The sequence below is a fragment of the Montipora foliosa genome, chromosome 8, assembly GCF_036669935.1.
Source record: "Montipora foliosa isolate CH-2021 chromosome 8, ASM3666993v2, whole genome shotgun sequence".
NCBI lineage: Eukaryota > Metazoa > Cnidaria > Anthozoa > Scleractinia > Acroporidae > Montipora > Montipora foliosa.
In genome coordinates, this window is record NC_090876.1 from 38,159,869 (window position 1) to 38,181,220 (window position 21,352).

Sequence of the window (21,352 nt, forward strand, 5' to 3'; positions counted from 1 at the left end):
TGTTTTGCAAGGAATAAATCAATGAGAGCGCACGTATGAACACGCAATAGAATGCACCAATCAGCGATCGTTTTAGTTCGCTGTGTGCCAGGGTCTTTCTCTTACCGCTGCCATATTGGAAAGCGAGAAGACCCTGAGGACGAGGTTGCGTGGAAATCGCCCGAGGGATAAAAACGCAAATTCGCCCAGTAAAGCCAGATGTCTTGGTGACGCAAAGGCAGCACGCACGCGCTTCGACCCGAAGGTTTCGGGTTCAAACCCAGGAACGCGGTGGTTGAAAAAAGGACATGTCTTTATTGTGACGTCACTTCCCGCGGGAAACGGGTTACGGGAAACTTTAAAAAAACATTGCAATTTGCGGATACGAAGAAAAAGAAAATAAACCGAATTTTTACCGTGGTGCCACAGGCATCCCACGTAAAAAATAGATTCCCCAGAGCTCTGAATTTTGCCGCTGTCTAAAAAGTTCACGGGCTCAGGGAACGAGATTGTTGCGACTCCGGCAAGTGTCCATAAAGGCATGCGCAGCAAGCATTTAGCTAGCCTTCCATCGGAGACGTATTTCCGGCGGTCTGCGTTCGCAGGCTAGCATTTAGCACGCAGTAGGCACGCAGTAGGCACGCAGTAGGTACCCAATCTAACGGCGCCGTTATGCAAACGTCGTCGATTACAGCCGCCGTCATTCGGAGGTTGTCTTCACAAGGAGTGTCAGTGACCTACGAGTGGAGGCGTATTGGTTATATTAGCTAGGTCCCACGTTTTTGGTAGTAATTTATTATTTTTCATTACAAACAAAACGTTCTTACATTCCTTAATTCAATAAGGTCCTCGACTGTCGGAAAAATATAACAAATTTGACAACGTCGAGAGGAGAAATATAGAAAATATAAACACATAACAAATGTCATTGAGCTAACGCCCACGAAACTACAGACATGCCGGGAAGTTGCAAACTAGTAAGATCGAATTGGATCGGTTCAGTTTTATTTGTGGGAAGTCCCGTAACTTTTCGAGTGTCACAATTCCCTCTGTATATTAAGAAAGGAGAGGATTTAAGTCATCAAGCGCCTCGGTTATTTTTCTTTTATTTAAAAGCCCAGCTTTTCAAAACAACCGAAATGGCTTCTCGGGCCCGAAAAGTTATCGGGACGTTCGAGAAACGGTCAGATCAGTCAGTTAAAAAAAAAACAGATTGGATAGGATAGCTGTAACTCCCTTCAAAAAAACAATCTTATGGTCTTGTCCATAACCTTGATACAGGGTTCGTACGCGTCTTGAAAACCCTTGAAAACCCTTGAATTTTGAGAGTGCATTTTCAAGGCCTTGAAAATCCTTGAAAATCTCTGCTCTTCATTCCTGGTCCTTGAAAGTCCTTGAATTCTTTTTCTGACCCTCATTTTTAATCCTTGGAAACTTCAGTGAAAATAATCAGCCACTCAAGTCATGTCATAGAAACGTACATTATTTTCACGCATGTACGTTACGTAAAAATGAGGAAGAATTGTACTGTCAGACCATTTCTATGGGTAAATTAATCGACGTAAATAAAAAAGAGGTCCTTGAAATTTCAAAATTTGGCCCTTGAAACTCCTTGAAAAGTCCTTGAATTTTTGGTCTGAAAAAGTGTGCGAACCAATCAATGATAGCTCTTCAATTCAAAATAACAATTCGTGTAATGATGAGTTAAGCTCTTGATACATGGCATCTACCAAGAGAAATAAATTACGAGTTTTCTGGTTTCCACATTGGCGACGAAGGGCAACGAATCGAAACTCAGACATTTTTTGTCAATCTTCCACGCACACTCCACACTCATTCTAAAGGAAAGTTGCCTTCTAGTAATTATCTATGACCATAAAAACCAACACATAGCAGTCTTCAGGCAGTTTCGTGTCGTATGTGCTGTTATTTTCTTTATCTTCTTGGTTTGTTGTGATACCCTGGGATATCAGTTTCCATTTTCCACTGACGATCAGGTCATCGCATTTGAGTCTGTAGCTATTGTTTGCGCTGTCGAACTGGGCAACAGACAATACCACCTTCAAAATATGAAACGAAAAGTGAACAGTTAAATAGGAATGGCCACAAAGAAAGACATCTCCTTCACAACCTGCAAATTTAAATTTCCGACTAATGAATACTTTTAAATTTAAAAAAATAATGCTTGCAATCAAATTTGCTCGAGAACGCGCCGATGACGTCAAAACTTCAACCTCCTCCCTCTCCCCCTGGCAAACCCCGGGCATTTGAACTTTTGAAGATTGGATCGTTCAAACTCCCGCCCCTCAGGCCAAAATAGTGTTCAAATGCCCTAACCTATCGTCGGATTTGTCTGTCAATGAGCAGGTGCATAATGAGGAGACACGCTAATACTCTTTTTCTCGTCTTTATCGTCCCTTTGTCCAAGAACGATCCTGGAAATGCATGCCTGAAGCCTGGTTCTCAAATGCCGCCGATGCACCTGCGATATGGCCGCCGGCACTGCCTGGGATACTGTTCCGATATGAGAACAGAAGTCGCCGGCAATATTGGCCATCTCAGTCTTTACCGCCAGCATGCCTGCCAAGTTGACTTGAGTTCAACTTCGCAGGCATGCCAGCGGTAAAGCTCTGCGATGGCTCCAGTTTCCGGCGACGTATGTTCACATTCGTCTGAGAAGTATCCCAGGTGGTACCGGCGGCTACGTCGCAGATACATCGGCGGCATATGAGAACCAGGCTTGTACGGGAAAACGGAAAGGCAAGTTTGGGTGCTCAAGACGTCCTGTTTAAGGAAAAAATATGGGTTTTACTATCTATTTCACCTTCTTGTCAAACATTGGTAAAGGACACAATTTGCATGAATATGGATATGGAATGTTGCACTTCAACAAAGGTCTATTCATTCCGAGAACAAGGTGTGTTACATAAGCGGCCATCAATTTGCAAAATTCACAAGACGATCCAGAATTAGGCGGTGCAGATGCCCGTGCGTATTCTACCATAACACCATGGCTTCATTCCCTGCATTGCTAGGAGGCGATCTAGTGTTCCAGCGTAACCCGGGGCCTGCACCAAATGGACATTAATTAAATGGGTATCGGCATAACAACAGACAACATCCTCCGGTGACTGAAAGTCACTTCCCTGACATCTGGAAGGTGGCTCTCGGGAGGCCCAAGTTGAAAAAGCCCGGAATTGACTGAGTCAAAAATAACTACCGCCCTGTGAAAAATCTTCCTTTTGTCTTGAAGATTACTGAAAAGGTTGTAGCTCAACAAACATCTCAGCATGTCAGTTCGCCAACTGTATCCTGATTTTCAGTCGGAAACGGCATAGTACGGAAACGGCACTGTTACGCGTGCGCAATGACATTCTGCTAAATATGAATAAACAGCATGTTACTCTGTTGGTATTTCTAGACCTTAGCGACGAGTTTGACGCGGTTGACCATGGTGTGCTCCTAGGGCGTGCGTCTAGAACAAAAGTTCGGCATCTGTGGAGACGCGCTGGCTTGGTTTAGGTCTTACCTGACAAAGAGATCACATGACATATTAATAAAGAATGCCAAGTCAGCCACTTGCCTGCGGCACACTGTTGCGCGGATGATACTCAGTTATATCTTGCGTTTCAACCTAATGACAGTGCTGCCCAAGACTCGGCAACGAAAGGAATGGACGCACGCTTACAGGACATTTGCAATTGGATGATTAGGGACAGACTTATGATCAATGATGGCAAAACAGAATTCATGATCATTGGTACGAAGGCGCAATTACGAAAGATCCACCAGAACAGCCTGATCGTTGGTGAATGTGAGGTGTTTCCCAGTGATGAAGCGATACGAAACTTAGGGGTGTGGATAGACAATACTTTTACATTGAGTGCCCATATCACAAAGACCTGTTAAGGCGCATTCTATCACCTACATAACATCAGATGTATCAAAAAAATACTTAGACAGAGACTCAACTGAGAAATTACTCCACGCATTTGTAACTAGCAGACTGGACTATTGTAATGGATTTTTAACATCTATGCTACAGCGTGTTCAAAATGCAGCGGCAAGATTACTATACCGTGCACCTCGGTATTGCCATATAACACCATTACTACGTGAATTACATTGGCTTCCAGTGAGGTCCAGAATTGACTATAAGAATTTAATTATCACTTTTAAAGCAATCTATGGGACAGCTCCTAAGTATATCGGATTTAGGAACTTTAAGACCTAATTTTAAATATAGTCTTAGGTCCGGGAAGGGGGATGTTGAAGTTTCGATTTGATCGGCGCATAATTGCTCAATAATTTTCTACAAAAACGTAAGTGGATCGAAAAAAAACATAACTTTAAAATGCCTCATTTTCACTTTCCTGTCCTCTCAACTTTCTCGTCACCAGAGCCTCTGATCTTATGTCTGCGCATGACCCTAGGCTCAGGGAAACTCTAAGTAGAACAAAATGCGCCGTGGGTTCTTATAGCCAAAATTTAGCTATTTGAACCTTACGGCGCCTGCTCTCACCTCGCGCTTGTCATTGTTCTTTACGAAAACTAGTGAGAAGACACTTATGCACAAAAGAGAAGAGCTCTGGGGTCGAGATTGGCCCTCTCTAGCGAGCCAAAAGGGCAGGTGAAACAGGAAAAGCTGGCAGGTATATAGGGTCAAAGGTTTCTCTGCTGGATACAGGTGTACAGGGTCAAAGAAACACACTTTAAATCTTACCACCCTTAACAAGGCGCAACATCTCATCAATGGCATCAGGATCAACTTCGTCTGGGAAAACACCGTCCGCACAAATCACAGCGTCAAACGCACCCGTTGCACAAAGCGTTGAATTGGCTTTTAATGCAGTGAATATTACGTTTCTGTACAGACCACTTCGTTCAGCGTTGTCCAGTCTCTCTCTCGACACCGTCAGTGCGCCAATAGTGTTGTAACCTAAAGAGCGCAGGTAGGATGCGGTTGATCCTCGTCCAGCACCCGCGTCTAGTATACGCATGGATGATCTGTTCTTTTGGAACGCGCGTGTCACGGCAGCATCAAAATATTCTGAGCAGCTGGTGAGAAAAGTACTTAGACAGGGATTCAACTGAGAAATTACTCCACGCATTTGTAACTGGCAGACTGGACTATTGTAATGGATTTTTAACATCTATGCTACAGCGTGTTCAAAATGCAGCGGCAAGATTACTGTACTGTGCACCTCGGTATTGCCATATAACACCATTACTACGTGAATTACACTGGCTTCCAGTGAGGTCCAGAATTGACTATATAAGACTTTAATTATTACTTTTAAAGCAATCTATGGGACAGCTCCTAAGTATATCGGAGTTAGTAACTTTAAGACCTAATTTTAAATATAGTCTTAGATCTAATGACAAGTTTCTTCTATCGCCAAACCTCCCCTACACTTGGCGATAGAGCATTTATGGCAGTGGCACCGAAATTGTGGAATGCTCTTCCTTATGACGTCAGGATCACGTTGAACTTTAGTACTTTTGAACAGACACTCAAAACTGCACTTTTTATTCAAGGGTACAAAAGAAAAGTTTTAATATATTTTATGCACATACGTTAAGTTAGTTTAATTTTATACGTAAATTTGGATTCGATTTTCCTATTGTTATTATTCATTAGTATCATATACAGCTCATACATGTGAGGCGCATTTCAAAAAATTGTATAGTTGAATTTGAGGGATATAAATAATAACAGTAATAATAATAATATTAATAATAATAATAATAATAATAGTAATGATAATGATAATGATAATGATAATGATAATGATAATAATAATAATAATAACAACAATCAGGAAAAATGATGGGGTTACGAGATCGGCATTTACGCATGCGTCACCCGCTCATTCGAGTGCACGCGCGAGTAAAGCTACAGGCCAACACAAACGGATTTAAGTGACCATTTAACCGTGTGTGTACAATCTTCGTGGTTTTCGTGAATAGATGTCTATTTATATTCCATATGTATAGGAATTAGAAGAGAGGTAAGCAAAATTAGCGGTAGTTTGTTTATTTCTGGTGACCCACTTTGAATCGTGAGCTGACGCGAGCAGCTTTTAGAATTGCGAGTGTGGCTTACGCGCGCGCGATCAGCTGTAAACCCTTTCTAGCCTCCTTAAGCAACTACAAAAACCCAACTTTAATATTGAAACTATTAAAAGTGACTTGAAATTTAATAAATTAAGTCGAACAATGTCAATGAGCAAGTGTAAGCTGCTCAAACTCGGAAATATGGCAAAAGTTGTTAACGAGGATATTGCATACTTATCAACAACAGAGCCTAGAGCGTTTAGAACTGCATGTATTTTAAATTGTTCAGTGTCGGTTGATTGCCTCTAACAGAAACGTGCAGCTTTAACAATGAAATGTGAAAACGTACCATATTATGTTCACTCTGTAGTACGACAAACACGAATTATGCAGCCAAAATTCCTTTGACTACCTTTCTTTGAAGACAACTTTTAAAGACCTTTTTTGTAACCCAATCCCTCACAAATGCTTTCTCTCTTTCTTTAAGGACGTTCGCGCGAAATTTTTTCAACATTGATTTTCTTCTGAAACTTTTACCACTGTAAGATGATGAGTTAGTTATGTCAGAAATGTAAAAAAAAAGGGGGGTCACCGACTTCGTTTTGGAGAGAACATGTCCGGAAAAACACCCAAAATGTGACAAAATCGGGCTTCGTTATCGAATAAGGCCAGTGTCTGTAAACCCAAATATATTGCAATTAAATCTTTGAAGTGAAATCTTCTCTGCCAAATATTGTTTAATGGACTAATTAAGTGAATTTAGTCAACTGGTGAGGTTCCCTTAAAGATCAAGTTCGCATTAGCGACCACAGTTTCACGCGCCTTGCAGCCGCAAGATGGCAGGATTTGATGTCCCGTGAGCAGAAATTATGAAATTTTTTGAACTTCCCACATTGATATTTTGTTCATTTTTGGACAACGTGGAGATAATTGTAAATAAAATCCGTTTCTGGAAAGAAAAATAGGGGTCACCGAACGTCCAAGACCGTTAATTCCAGGCAAAGCTATAGCAATGGCCTTTCGCCCTATCAGTTCTCATTTTATTACTTAGCGCGCGCGCTCCTGTATGACGTGGCGTGTGCATTTGCGTGCGCAGTAAGGATGCGCAGAAACAATTGGCGCGAACGTCCTTAAACTCTTCCATCTCGTCCAAACACGTGTTTAAAGCGACTTCAGCACCCGAAAAAAAAAAAAAAAACCTGACACTTCCGTTTCAATTTTTCCCACCCCACCCAGGCAAAGGTCAAATTCCCCACCCCGGGCACAGAAAATTGTTAAATGCCCTGGGTTTGCCCGGGAAGGGGGATGTCGAAGTTTCGATTTGATCGGCGCATAATTGCTCAATAATTTTCTACAAAAACGTGAGTGGATCGAAAAAAAAAACAGAACTTTAAAATGCCTTATTTTCACCACTTTCCTGTCCTCTCAACTTTCTCGTCACCAGAGCCTCTGATCTTATGTCTGCGGTTGATCCTAGGCTCTGGAAATCTCTCTGTAGGAGAAAATGCGTCGTAGGGTTCTTATAGCCAAAAATTAGCTATTTGAACCTTACGGCGCCTGCTCTCTCCTCGTGCTAACATGAATGCACCAATCAGAGACGCTTGTGATTGTTCTTTACGAAAACTAATGAGAAGACACTTATGCACAAAAGAGAAGAGCTCTGGGGTCGAGCTTGGCCCTCTTTAGCGCGCCGAAAGGGCAGGTGAAACAGGAAAAGTTGGCAGGTATACAGGGTCAAAGGTTTCTCTGCTGGATACAGGTATACAGGGTCAAAGAAACACACTTTAAATCTTCCCTCGCTTAACAAGGCGCAACATCTTATCAATGGCATCAGGATCAACTTCGTCTGGGAAAACACCGTCCGCACAAATCACAGCGTCAAACGCACCCGTTGCACAAAGCGTTGAATTGGCTTTTAATGCAGTGAATATTACGTTTCTGTACAGACCACTTCGTTCAGCGTTGTCCAGTCTCTCTCTCGACACCGTCAGTGCGTCAATAGTGTTGTAACCTAAAGAGCGCAGGTAGGATGCGGTTGATCCTCGTCCAGCACCCGCGTCTAGTATACGCATGGATGATCTGTTCTTTTGGAACGCGCGTGTCACGGCAGCATCAAAATATTCTGAGCAGCTGGTGAGAAAAGTAGAAATTACGTTTTTTTAAACAGTATGCACTCAATGATTTCACGCTTTAGAAGTTTAAACGCTTCAATACGGACACGTTGTTTGAACAAGAAATCAGATGCTGCTACAAAAGGCGAACCGATCATTACAGATGCGTAGAAGGCCGCCCGTTAAGTAGAATTATGAAAAATATTTCTCATGCCCTAAGACAAGTTATATGCCAGTAGGTATGACTAGTAATGGATGGCAAAAAAAAAAAAAAAAGATTTTAGTTGTCTCCGTCAACTTGAACGATTTGCTTCCTTTTTCAGGTGTTCGTTACCCCAGATTTCGGTCCTGATATATATTATGCTCTTCGGCCGTCGAATCACCTGAAAGAAAAATTGGAAACATTCATTCACTCACAATATGATATAGTATAATGAACAATTATTCCACGAGCGCACGTTGATATCAGACGATAAATAGCCAACCAGGGGCGTAGAGCGCCAAGTTTTTCGGTTGCAGTGCGAAACGCATGTATCTTGTATCGAAAAACCAAAAACAGAAAGAAATCGTAACTGAACATTTTGTCTCTACGACAAATTGAAAAAGTCAGAGAAACAATGATTGAATGGAGCTAGCCTAGAAAGTGGACGGTGCAGAAAGAATTATTTCAATGGAGCCATCTTTATTGAGTCCAGTGCTCAACAATGAACCAGCTGCAGGGCTATTTATCATTGATTTTAAGAAAAACCAAATGTATTAAATTCTTCGAAGATGACCACACAGGATCTGGGATCAATGCTTTCAGTTCAATAATTATTATTGTTCAAAAAATTACCATGAAGCATGATTCAAGCACAATTTTAATTATTGTTTTTGTTCTGTACAATCGGCTGCCATCAAGACAAAAATTGGAATAAAGATCAAGGGGCGCCAAATAACGGGCGTAAGTACTGAACAAAAATTAATGAACGGATTTTAATGTTCTTCAAAAGGCTTTCCAAGGCAAGTAAGCTCACCGCAATAGACGATTGACAATGCGAGAAACTTGGTGATCACTTCGATTCAGCAACGTACGGGTTGGATTCCCTTGCAGTGTCCAAACAAAAACCACGTAAATTTCTCACTCCAAATATCCTTGCAACGTTACTCTGGTCACTTAAGAGTCACTTCCGAAAAAATGCTCTTCCCAAAGAATAAAAATAATATCCACTCAAAAAGTGAAAAAAAAACTCTCTTCTTTGTCTACTTGTCGCCATACTGAATATCCCAGAGTGTACCACAAAAAAGTATAAATTTGTTTATTCACCGGGGAGGGGAGTGACAAAATTGCAAAAATGAATCCACATAACGTTGACAAAAACCAATTTAACTTTTAAAATCGCTTGGTGACTCCTATGTTTTATTATATAAAATGAAAGTTTGAGGTCCTTTGAAGCCGGGATTAATTTTTGGGGCCGTAAAAAACTGATAAAGGGCGCTTTTTAGTAACTACAGAGGAGGGCTGTCCTCTTCAAAAATGGCTCTCTCTTCACGCTTTTGTCAGTCAAAAACACATTTATAGAATCATCCGGTTGCAAATAGATGATTGATTTGTTCTTTAAATTTCTTGACTGATTTGATTGCTCTCACATTTTCGGGTAAAGAATTCCACAACAAAGCATCGCTGTAACTGAAACTTCGTTTCAAGTAGTTAGTACGCGGTCTGTGCAATGTCAACTTATGAAAGGAATTACGCAAATCATAGTCTGTGCTTCGTTCGTGAAATAGGTTCTGCAAGTACGCTGGAGCTTGTTCATTCATAGCTAGATTTAAACATCATTAATGCTTTATGCATCTTTCTCCTAATAACTAATTTGTCCCATTTGAGTATGTCAAGAAGCAGGCTCCAGCTAGTCCCATAGTTGGCCTTTAAAATTACTCTAGCTGCACGGTTCTGTAACTTTTGTAATTTGTCGGTCAGTTGATCACTGAAGCCATCCCACGCGAGGCTACAGTAATCAAAGTGAGGTTGAATTAAGGAGTTATAGATTAGTACCGCGGTAGATTGGGAGATGAGGGGCCTGATACGTCTGAGAGCACCTATAGCTTGAGTTACCTTCTTACACAAATCGTTAACATGATTAGACCAGGAAAGCCGATTGTCAATAATGAGACCTATTGATTTTGCGTGATCAACTGTGCTGATAACTTGGTCTTCCAGTTTGATGTTTATTTCGTTATGGCTTTCCGTAAGAAGCTTCTGGCGAGAGCCAATAACCATAAACTCGGTTTTCGCGACATTAAGACTAAGCTTACTGGCTTTTAGCCAACAGTGAAGGTTCGGTAGTTCTAAGTTAGTCTTTTGTTCAAGGTCAGCTAGAGAGGAACCAGAAATGGTAATATTTGTGTCATCTGCAAACATTTTAGCGCATGCTGTATTAAGGCAGTTTGGAAGATCGTTTATATAGATTAAGAAGTACAGAGGACCGAGAAATTCAATACTACCCTGTGGGACTCCGCATCTTAGTTCGCTTGCACTGGGCAATACGCCATTTACATAACATTTCTGGATCCTGTTACCTAGGTAGGAGGCAAAGAATCGTAGAGAACCCAGATCAAGTCCATAGTTTGCAAGTTTACGTAACAATATTGCATGGTCAATGGTGTCAAAAGCCTTTTTAAGGTCGATATATACCAAACCATTTAAAAGGCCGTTATCTATATTAATAGATCAGTTGGTAGTTGTTTCAAGTTACGCAGTCATAGTGCCATGGAGCGATCGAAAGCCGGATTGATAAGTATTCAAGAGTTTGTTTTTATCTAGGTAATCGAAAGAGGTGTTGATAAATAATTTTCTCGAAAAGCTTTGAGACAATTGGCAATACAGAAATAGGTCTATAGTTATTTAGGTCAGATTTTGTTCCTTTTTTAAGAATAGGAGTCACCTTAGCGATTTTCCATTCATCTGGAAAGGTTTCCGTTTCAATACAGCTATTAAAAAGTTTCGTTAATGATGGTGCGATAATGGAACTTGCTAATTTCAGAAGTTTACAAGGAACTGCGTCCAATCCCATGGCTTTTTTTTTTCGTAAAGCTGACTTAGTAGCTCACTCACAGTTGTGACAGTAAGAGCCGTTAAAGAAAAGTCTGTTTCAGTGGGCTGTAAATATACCTTTCAGGGTTGGTATTAGAAGGTGATAATTTACCGGCCACATTTGGTCCAATAGATATGAAAAAGTTATTAAAAGCTTCTGCAATTTCAGGTGCAGAATTTATGGTTTCGTTATCAGTTTTAATTTCAGTGATATTGCGGTTTGTGTAAGATTTACGTGTTGAGCGCAGTTCGTTTTAATAACTGAGGAGAAAGTGCTGCCTTTGTAATTACATCTGCAAATGGTTAGACTCTCTAGTCTTCTCGGATAAGGACGATAAACCGTAGGCCCTGTCTCACAACCCTTCAATGTTCATATAATCCTGTGGGACGTAAAACAACCCACATACTAACTTGTTGCAAAGAGTAGGGCATGTAGTTCCCGGTGTTGTGGTCTGTCTTCTGTGCTATATCATGGCGTGGTTAGGAGGGTAAAAGGGCGCACTTAATGGAGCGTCGCTCTGTTGTGCGACCCCTACCACAGCCTGTTTCTCTGTTGTGGTGAAAGCGATTAAATAAATAATAATAATAATAATAATAATAATAAATAATAGCTCATTGAGACAGAAAATTCAACTATGTTGTCTTCAGTCAAGTCAAGGAAACAGGACTCTGTTATCCCACAAGGCCAGTCAGTTGTTGTTTCATGTCGTGCTACAGCAGGGGCACCCAACGGATCTGTTCCTCACTTTATCTGTTCCCCAGAGGAATCTTGCTGGCTGGCAAAAATACAGGTGTTCCGATTAGCTGGCTGGCAAAATTATTATTGATAGAGGTTTTGGCTTGGAATTACTGACTTTTTCTAGCATTTCAACCCGAGCTGGCTGTAGAAACTCAAAGACTGAGGACGACTGAAAAATTAAAAACGGAGAACCCCTACCCTCTCCCAGAGAGTTGTGACAAACGTACGACGGCTGGTCAGAGTGATTGCGCTTGCGGAAAAAAACCTGTTTTGTCCCGCTTTTGTCGGTTTGGATCGAGGGATTTGAAAGCGCGCGGAGGTCACGGATTGTGCTGTTTTAATTCCTCATCTACAAGTAAGATTAATTGCCATTGTTATTTTATCTGTATGCTGAGATTCTCGCGATGTTCTTCTACAATGAATTGAAATGAACAGAGTGAATTTAACAGAAGTAACTTGTATTTTCATTCACAGATTTCAGTTTCGACGGTGTACAGTGTGTTTGTTGATAGCGTCTTCGGAGGTATAAGACTTCTTATTGTAGTTGATTTAATGCTTTTTTTTCGGTTATCAATAATAGGGCCGTTTATACGAGAGAAAATAAGCCGCGGCTAACTCTGGCCGCGGCTTACGTAAGCCGCGAAAGGAACTATTTATACGAGTATAAACTCCCCGGCCAGGATAAGCCGCGGCTTGAGAAGGCCGTGAACGTAGATTTTGCACCATTTATACGGGGTGTTCGCGGCTTTCGTAAGCCGCGGCCAGAGTTAGCCGCGGCTTATTTTCTCTCGTATAAACGGCCCTATTTAACCGAAAAAAAAGCATTAAATCAACTACAATAAGAAGTCTTATCTGTATTAGCCAAGTGCGTGATGATCTTTTACAGTTGAAGCGAATTGAGCGAGCGAATTGAGCGAACGAATTGTAAAAAATTCACAGCAGTATTTTTGTTTTCAGATCCTTAATTAGATTCGTGTAGGCATCCACGGGATCGACCCGGTGCTTTCCTCAAACACAAGGTAAGAATCAAGAAAAATTCGCACTTATTTTAGTTTAATTTATTTCGTTAGAAAGACGATTTATTACTCTCGAAAACTCCTGCGAAGTCTCTGTGTTTTTTTGTGTTAACATAGAAACCAGTCTCTGTAGCCAGAAAGCAGATAACAAACATGCACTAAAAAATTACAAGAACGTGCACGGGACAATCCCTCAGGACCTGCTGAGACATTTTGAAGTGCTTAAGAAATGCAGGAACAAATTTTACTGTTTATTGTACGAAATGCTTTTCATAAGAACTTGAAAGCCAAATCTCTACGTGCAATGAGACTATTCGTGCGAAAGTATTTTTATAATCTTCGCACCTTGTTATTTCAATTTTCGCACCTTATCGCTTTAAATGCTGTAATTTGCATGATCAAACATTTTTCCTTCATAATGGAGTCATGACTACTCCGAAACGTCGGATTTTATCGTTCGTTTTTACTATTTTATGTTATAAGAAATCTCTTTTAATAGCACTTAAAAATAATACAGATAATAAGAGTTGTGCCATGCTTTTAGTATGGTTTCCATAAGCTAAAATTCTCAGCCCAAAATAAGGAAACCCAAGCTGAAAAACAAAGCAGTAATTAGCAGCTCTCGTAACCTGCTATTGTTGGTATTGTAATCAGCTTCCATTGTTTAAGTCTAAGTCACTGTTTCAATTGTTTAGTCTTGTTTTTGGGTTTGGGATCGTTGCAAGTTGTACCAAAATGGGAAAATGCTTTCTTTCATGAAGTTTAAGCTTTTAACAACTATTCCATAACTTTAGGGAGCAATTTCTGCATTTTTAAACATTTGGAGCAAAGACACTGTGAAAAAACCTCCTACATTAAATTGCCAAAATGATATATTTATTTTGAATGTAATCACTGAAAGGTCTGCCTATGACAAATTTCCTTTGATTGTCCAGACACGTTTGAAAGTATGCAAAAGAGATCCTTTTGTAAGAACCTGTTGGCAGATATTTGGCGCAATTATACAAAACCCTGTTTAGTGAACTAAAATCAAGCAGGTTCTATATGTGAGTAAGAGTTAAATTGCAATAAGCACTTTAACCAAGGAGTTTGACTTTGAGATCACAAATATTTATTTTTCTGGCAATCAATACCTATATCTCCTACATAGAAATTAGGACCTTGTCAAGAACCCACTTTAAGCCTGAATTTCCAAGTATCCCTATTTTGCCAGACAAAAAATGTATATATGTTCGTATATGCAGGCTTTTACTATTGTTTTTTTTTTCTCTGACTAAGAAAACTTTGTTGGTTCTGGTCAGACTGTGGTTTTAATTGTGTGAATGCTTCTGATGATCAGCTGTTTTGTATTGGGATGGGTGCTTAATTAAGATATACTATTGTTCTTACAATGTATGATTGTGTCAGCAATAACTGCTGTCATCAACACATACATTGACAAAACAATTATTGTTATTGTGACCAACACCACTAATTATTTTTTACTTGGCAGATTTTTCTTTTCCTTTTCAACAATCACAAATTATCTTTAGTCATACTTTGTCTCTGTACAAAGCCAAACTGAGTTAGGCTTGTGACGATGGGTATTCTTTGTTTGTTCATTCTTACGACTCTCTCTCTTCCCTCAGGTTGAGTTAGGCTTGTGACAATGGCCATTCATTGTTTGTTCATTCTTACGACCATCTCTCTTCCGTCAGGTTGAGTTAGGCTTGTGACGATGGCCATTCATTGTTTGTTCATTCTTACGACCATCTCTCTTCCGTCAGGTTGAGTTAGGCTTGTGACGATGGCCATTCATTGTTTGTTCATTCTTACGACCATCTCTCTTCCGTCAGGTTGAGTTAGGCTTGTGACGATGGGCATTCATTGTTTGTTCATTCTTACGACCATCTCTCTTCCGTCAGGTTGAGTTAGGCTTGTGACGATGGGCATTCATTGTTTGTTCATTCTTACGACCATCTCTCTTCCGTCAGGTTGAGTTAGGCTTGTGACGATGGGCATTCTTTGTTTGTTCATTCTTACGACTCTCTCTCTCTCTTCCCTCAGGTTGAGTTAGGCTGGTGACGATGGCCATTCATTGTTTGTTCATTCTTACGACCATCTCTCTTCCGTCAGGTTGAGTTAGGCTTGTGACGATGGCCATTCATTGTTTGTTCATTCTTACGACCATCTCTCTTCCGTCAGGTTGAGTTAGGCTTGTGACGATGGCCATTCATTGTTTGTTCATTCTTACGACTCTCTCTCTCTTCCCTCAGGTTGAGTTAGGCTTGTGACGATGGCCATTCATTGTTTGTTCATTCTTACGACCATCTCTCTTCCGTCAGGTTGAGTTAGGCTTGTGACGATGGCCATTCATTGTTTGTTCATTCTTACGACCATCTCTCTTCCGTCAGGTTGAGTTAGGCTTGTGACGATGGCCATTCATTGTTTGTTCATTCTTACGACTCTCTCTCTCTTCCCTCAGGTTGAGTTAGGCTTGTGACGATGGCCATTCATTGTTTGTTCATTCTTACGACCATCTCTCTTCCGTCAGGTTGAGTTAGGCTTGTGACGATGGCCATTCATTGTTTGTTCATTCTTACGACCATCTCTCTTCCGTCAGGTTGAGTTAGGCTTGTGACGATGGGCATTCTTTGTTTGTTCATTCTTACGACTCTCTCTCTCTTCCCTCAGGTTGAGTTAGGCTTGTGACGATGGCCATTCATTGTTTGTTCATTCTTACGACCATCTCTCTTCCGTCAGGTTGAGTTAGGCTTGTGACGATGGCCATTCATTGTTTGTTCATTCTTACGACCATCTCTCTTCCGTCAGGTTGAGTTAGGCTTGTGACGATGGCCATTCATTGTTTGTTCATTCTTACGACTCTCTCTCTTCCCTCAGGTTGAGTTAGGCTTGTGACGATGGGCATTCATTGTTTGTTCATTCTTACGACCATCTCTCTTCCGTCAGGTTGAGTTAGGCTTGTGACGATGGGCATTCTTTGTTTGTTCATTCTTACGACTCTCTCTCTCTTCCCTCAGGTTGAGTTAGGCTTGTGATGATGGCCATTCATTGTTTGTTCATTCTTACGACCATCTCTCTTCCGTCAGGTTGAGTTAGGCTTGTGACGATGGCCATTCTTTGTTTGTTCATTCTTACGACTCTCTCTCTTCCCTCAGGTTGAGTTAGGCTTGTGACGATGGCCATTATTTGTTTGTTCATTCTTACGACCATCTCTCTTCCGTCAGGTTGAGTTAGGCTTGTGACGATGGGCATTCTTTGTTTGTTCATTCTTGCGACTCTCTCTCTTCCGTCAGGTTGAGTTAGGGCATTCATGGTTTGCACTGAGAACTTTGTTTCCTTTTTGGCCCTCTATTCAGTTGTCTATTAAGTTTCAATTCTCCTTTAATGTGAATGGCTGCAAATCCGTGTCATTGGGAGGAAGATGCTCAACAGTTGTTCAGTCATGGTAACATTTTAAATTTTATTAAAATAATTTATGGCATGGAGAAAGTTCATTCAATTTGGCCAGTTTAAGTGCTAGACCTATATGGCCTGCAGAAATTTTACTGATCTTGTTATCCATCCAGCTCAAGATGTGACTGTCATATTTGGCGAGTCAAGGGAATTTTTTTTCAATTTTTCAGTTGATCTGGAAAGATATATAGCTAAATATGTTGACTGCTCTGCACCATGATGACAAATAGATCTTATTACCTCAAGCTGTTTTTTTTTTGCCAATCCGCGAAGACATTCATGATAAATAAACATGTTTCAACTTAAGCGTAAGGTTTCTGCATCTAAGAATTACAGGGGCTTGAGTCTACTTTTTACAAATACATGTACTAACAATCACAGGTTGCCTACATAATGTGTTTGACCCTTGGTATTATTGAATTTAGAAGCAATGTATGAGAATAGCAAAAAGTTCCATATTATTGTACAATTCTGGGATAACTATTTGCATATAAGATGAGAATAAACTAACCTTCATCCGAAATGTTCTGCTGTGTCGTTATTGTGGCTGCTTGTGGGAAATTTAGCGATTTCAAGGACGTGTGCTGCTCTGGTAAAAATTGCTACAATTTGCCATTTTCAGCCATAATAACAACAGCACAAGATCATTTCAGATAGTTTATCCTCATCTTGTGTAAATATTTATTGCAGAATAGTACAATAATAATTATGGAACTTTTTGCTATTCTCATACATTGCTTCTAAATTCACCCTTTGTGTGGGTCCCCTGTGATAACAATGATTAGTGAGTCCATAGCTAGATCTGAAAACTCAGTCAGCATTACTGCTGGCTCTACCCAATTAATATTGGTCTCTAATTTATTTCCTTTTTAATTATTTTTCAGGCTACCATGGAAATAGCAAGGAATAGGACATTAGCAATTGTGTAACTGAAGAGATTCCAGTTGTTCTACCTTATTGTAGACAAAATTACACAGGTTTATCCTAGCAAGTATTTTATTGCTTTTGTGTACAATGGTGCTAGGTATTATGAATTCTGTGCTCGCTTTCCAGGGTGACAAAAGGCTCCTAAAATTCAAACTGCTCGAGACAGCAGTACATGTAGAGTATCATACTAACACAAGAACTACAGCTGTGTGTTTCACATTATCGTTCCATTATCATTATCAATATAGGTATTGTTATTGTTATCATCATCATCATTATTTGTAGTAGTAGTAGTAGTATTATTCCTTTCATTTATATATATATAATAATATGTTAATTAATTAATTAATTAATTAATTTAATTTAATTCCTGGCTGGGAAATAAATTTGATCAGCTGGCTGGGAAACCAACCAATTTTATCTAGCTGGCTGGGAAATTTCTTGTGTGTCTTGCTGGGAAAAAGGAACAGATAATTTTTTCCCAGCAACACTGAAAAACACCTGAAAATGCCTTAATAACATTTATTTTCATTAACTGGGGTATAATAATACATTTTACAACAAACTGGTCGTTGGGTGCCCCTGCTACAGTAGGTCCAGTTGGAAAGATACCAGTGTTGTTTGATTTTGATGCAGACCCATCCTACCCTACTGATCTTGAATTTCCAGAAACACAACTTACGGTTGCTGGAGGTTCAACTTTTCGAGTAAACATCCGAGTCAACAATCCAACAAGAAGTGACATCACATTGAGAGGGCGAGCAGTCCTAGGCTACCTCCATCAAGTAAAGTCAGTAACTCCACTAGAAGTGAAATTAAAGGGAAGCTCCTCATCCACAACTGTGAATACCGGGGAAGCCACTATCCAGGAACAGAGAGTTAATGAAGTCTCATACGACAGTTGTCTAGAATGGTCAAAGGGAGAGGCAGAATTCAACATCAGTGAAAACCGATACGACCACAACCCAGATGTTGACATTGAGCGACTTTCTGAGGAACAACGCACCATTGTAAGGAAAATGCTTGAGGAGGAAGCAGAGTCGTTCTCAAAAAAAGATGATATATACGTCCATCCCCCGACCACTTTATGCTGAAGTAAAAAAATATGTGGAAGATTTGTTGAACAGAGGTTGGATTCAGAAGTCAAGGTCTGCATATTCCTCTCCTGTTGTGTGCGTTCGGAAAAAGGATGGGACCGTGAGACTGTGCATTGATTATCGGCAATTAAACCTGAAAACCATTCGTGACAGTCATCCATTACCTAGGGTGCAGGACGCTTTAGAACGTCTCGGTGGAAAACAATAGTTTTCCTTACTAAATCAGGGGAAGGCCTATCATCAAGGTTTTGTTGGTCCTGAGAGTACACATAAAGCAGCATTTGTGACTCCCTGGGGCTTATATGAGTGGGTTCGTCTACCTATGGGCCTGAAAAATGCACCTGGAGAATTCCAACGTTTCATTGAGTACTGCCTTGGTGGTCTATGGGATGACATATGCATACCTTATATTGATGACATCATCGTCATCAGCAAGTCATTTGAGAATCACGTTGATCATCTCAGACAAGTACTCAGACGTCGTCGGGCTCATGGTGTGAACCTTAAGCAAAAGAAATGTAGGCTCTTCAAGTGAGGAGTCAAGTACCTGGGCCAGATTGTTTCAGCAGCAGGAAACAGGCCTGACGCATCAAATGTTGCGGCAATCAGAGTTTTGAAAAATAGCAAGCCTAGGACAGTCAGTGAAGTAAGAAAGCTACTGGGTCTTCTAGGATACTACCGTCGATACATCCAGGACTTCGCTAAAATTGCTCATCCATTCTTCCAGTTATTACAGTCAACATTAGAGGACACCTCCAAACCTATCAAGCCAAGGACAAGCTCTCTCAATCACGGAACCGTGCCATCATCACAACCAGTTGTTTGGGAAGAGCAGCATCAAAAAGCTCTTGAAGAACCGTTGAACCATCTTGTAAATCCTCCGATTCTGGGATACCCTGATTTCAGTCAACCTTTTGTGCTACACATTGATGCATCTCAACAGGGACTTGGAGCAGTACTGAGTCAGAAACAAGATGGCAAGATGCGTGTCATTGGTTATGGTTCGAGATCACTTTCAAAAGCAGAAAGGAACTATCATCTCCATTCAGGGAAACTCCAGTTGTGACGAACGTATGTCCATGTCTCAAGCAACGACAACCTCATTTGCCTACTCGTGCGTCACTCCAGAGCATCACCACGTCTGCACCTCAAGAATTAGTATCCACTGATTTCTTACATTTGGAGCAAAGCTCTGGCGGTTTTGAGTACATTTTAGTCATCGTCGACCATTTCACCAGATTCGCTCAAGCCTATGCAACTAAGAATAAATCAAGCACAACTGCAGCTGAGCGCTTATACAATGAATTTGTGCTTCGATTTGGTTTCCCAGCAAAAATACTTCACGATCAAGGAAGGGAGTTTGAAAATAAACCCTTTCGCAAATTGCAAAAGCTTAGTGGAATCACGCGTCTTCGGACTACGCCCTACCATCCACAGGGGAATGGAAAAGCTGAACGACTTAACCGAACTCTGTTATCCATGTTGAGAACTCTCCCAGAAAGTTAGAAGCACAGATGGAGGATTCTCGGAACAAAGTCGTACACGCCTACAACTGTAGCAGGAATGATGCAACTGGTTTCTCTCCTTTTTACCTATTATTTGGTCGGTCACCACGTCTCCCAGTTGTATCATCCATCGTATTGGCCATGGGGGATTCCGGTGCTGTATTATCCACCGCCTTATCTACCAGTGTGTCCAGTACGTTCACAGTTTCCTGCCGTGAATGTGTCTCAGTCAGTCCCTCCAGTGGTCTTTTAGACAAACAAGAGACACTTGACGAAGATAATGCCATATTTCACAGTTACTGTATTATTGTTGTTTGTTTGTTAAAAAAAAAAGAAAAGAAAAGACTTGTTCAATGAAAATGCTAGACATTTTGAGGCAGTGTTTCGGTGCACTGCAGTTGGCCTTGGTTCAATTGTCAGATTAGGAGATAGACTGCACTTTGTGGGCATGATCACCCTACACCTTTGTAATTGTACGATTAGGCCATCGTTGCAACGTCCAGGAGGTGGGAAGTAGGGACTTAGCCCACCCCCCATAAGAATAAGTGTTTTTTTAAGTCACGTGAAGCGTGACACAGTTTTTTGTTAGGTATTGGTTAGTTCTTGTTGAAGAGCCCCAAGCATCACAGGGATCTGGGCAGCATTGTTTTTCTTTGGGCGGCGTGAATATTCTTGATGATGATGACGATGATGATGATGATGATGATGATGATGATGAGGAGGAGGAGGAGGACCATTTTTTTTTTTGTCCCTTCGCATGTTTGAGATTGTAATTGTATGATTAGGCCATCGTTGCAACGTCCAGGAGGACATTTCTTTGAGAGTGGGAGTGTGTGGGAAGTAGGGGCTTAGCCCACCCTCCATAAGAATAAGTGTTTTTGTTAAGTCACGTGAAGCGTGACACAGTTTTTTGTTAGGTATTGGTTAGTTCTTGTTGAAGAGCCGCAAGCATCACAGGGATCTGGGCAGCATTGTTTTTCTTTGGGCGGCGTGAATATTCTTGATGATGATGACGATGATGATGATGATGATGATGATGATGATGATGAGGAGGAGGAGGAGGAGGAGGACCTTTTTTTTTTTGTCTCTTCGCATGTTTGAGATTGTAATTGTATGATTAGGCCATCGTTGCAACGTCCAGGAGGACATTTCTTTGAGAGTGGGAGTGTGTGGGAAGTAGGGGCTTAGCCCACCCTCCATAAGAATAAGTGTTTTTGTTAAGTCACGTGATGCGTCACGGACCACGAGGTCGGAACGAGCAAGCGAATCTATGGCTGATTTTTTCGTTTGTGTTCCGAGGAACAAAGTTAACATATACACAGTTTTTTTAGGCATTAGTTAGTTCTAGCCACAAGTATCACAGGGATCTGGGCAGCATTGTTTTTCTTTGGG

At 40.8% G+C, this 21,352-nt stretch overlaps 1 long non-coding RNA gene and 2 pseudogenes across 2 annotated transcripts; 1 reads left to right on the forward strand and 2 right to left on the reverse strand.

The window, feature by feature from the left end:
* LOC137967372 (D(1) dopamine receptor-like) overlaps nt 1–21,352 on the reverse strand; it is a 97,212-nt pseudogene that overhangs the window by 61,818 nt on the left and 14,042 nt on the right.
* Nucleotides 1,836–5,090, reverse strand: LOC137968785 (uncharacterized; annotated as a pseudogene).
* On the forward strand, nt 12,236–17,370 carry LOC137967796 (uncharacterized). 2 transcript variants are annotated; one of them, XR_011116580.1, is made up of 4 exons: nt 12,236–12,314; nt 12,434–12,482; nt 12,917–12,978; nt 17,316–17,370. It is a non-coding gene; the product is annotated as an uncharacterized lncRNA (long non-coding RNA). The 2 variants fall into 2 exon arrangements; XR_011116579.1 differs by lacking the exon at nt 17,316–17,370 and having other exon boundaries at nt 12,917–13,581.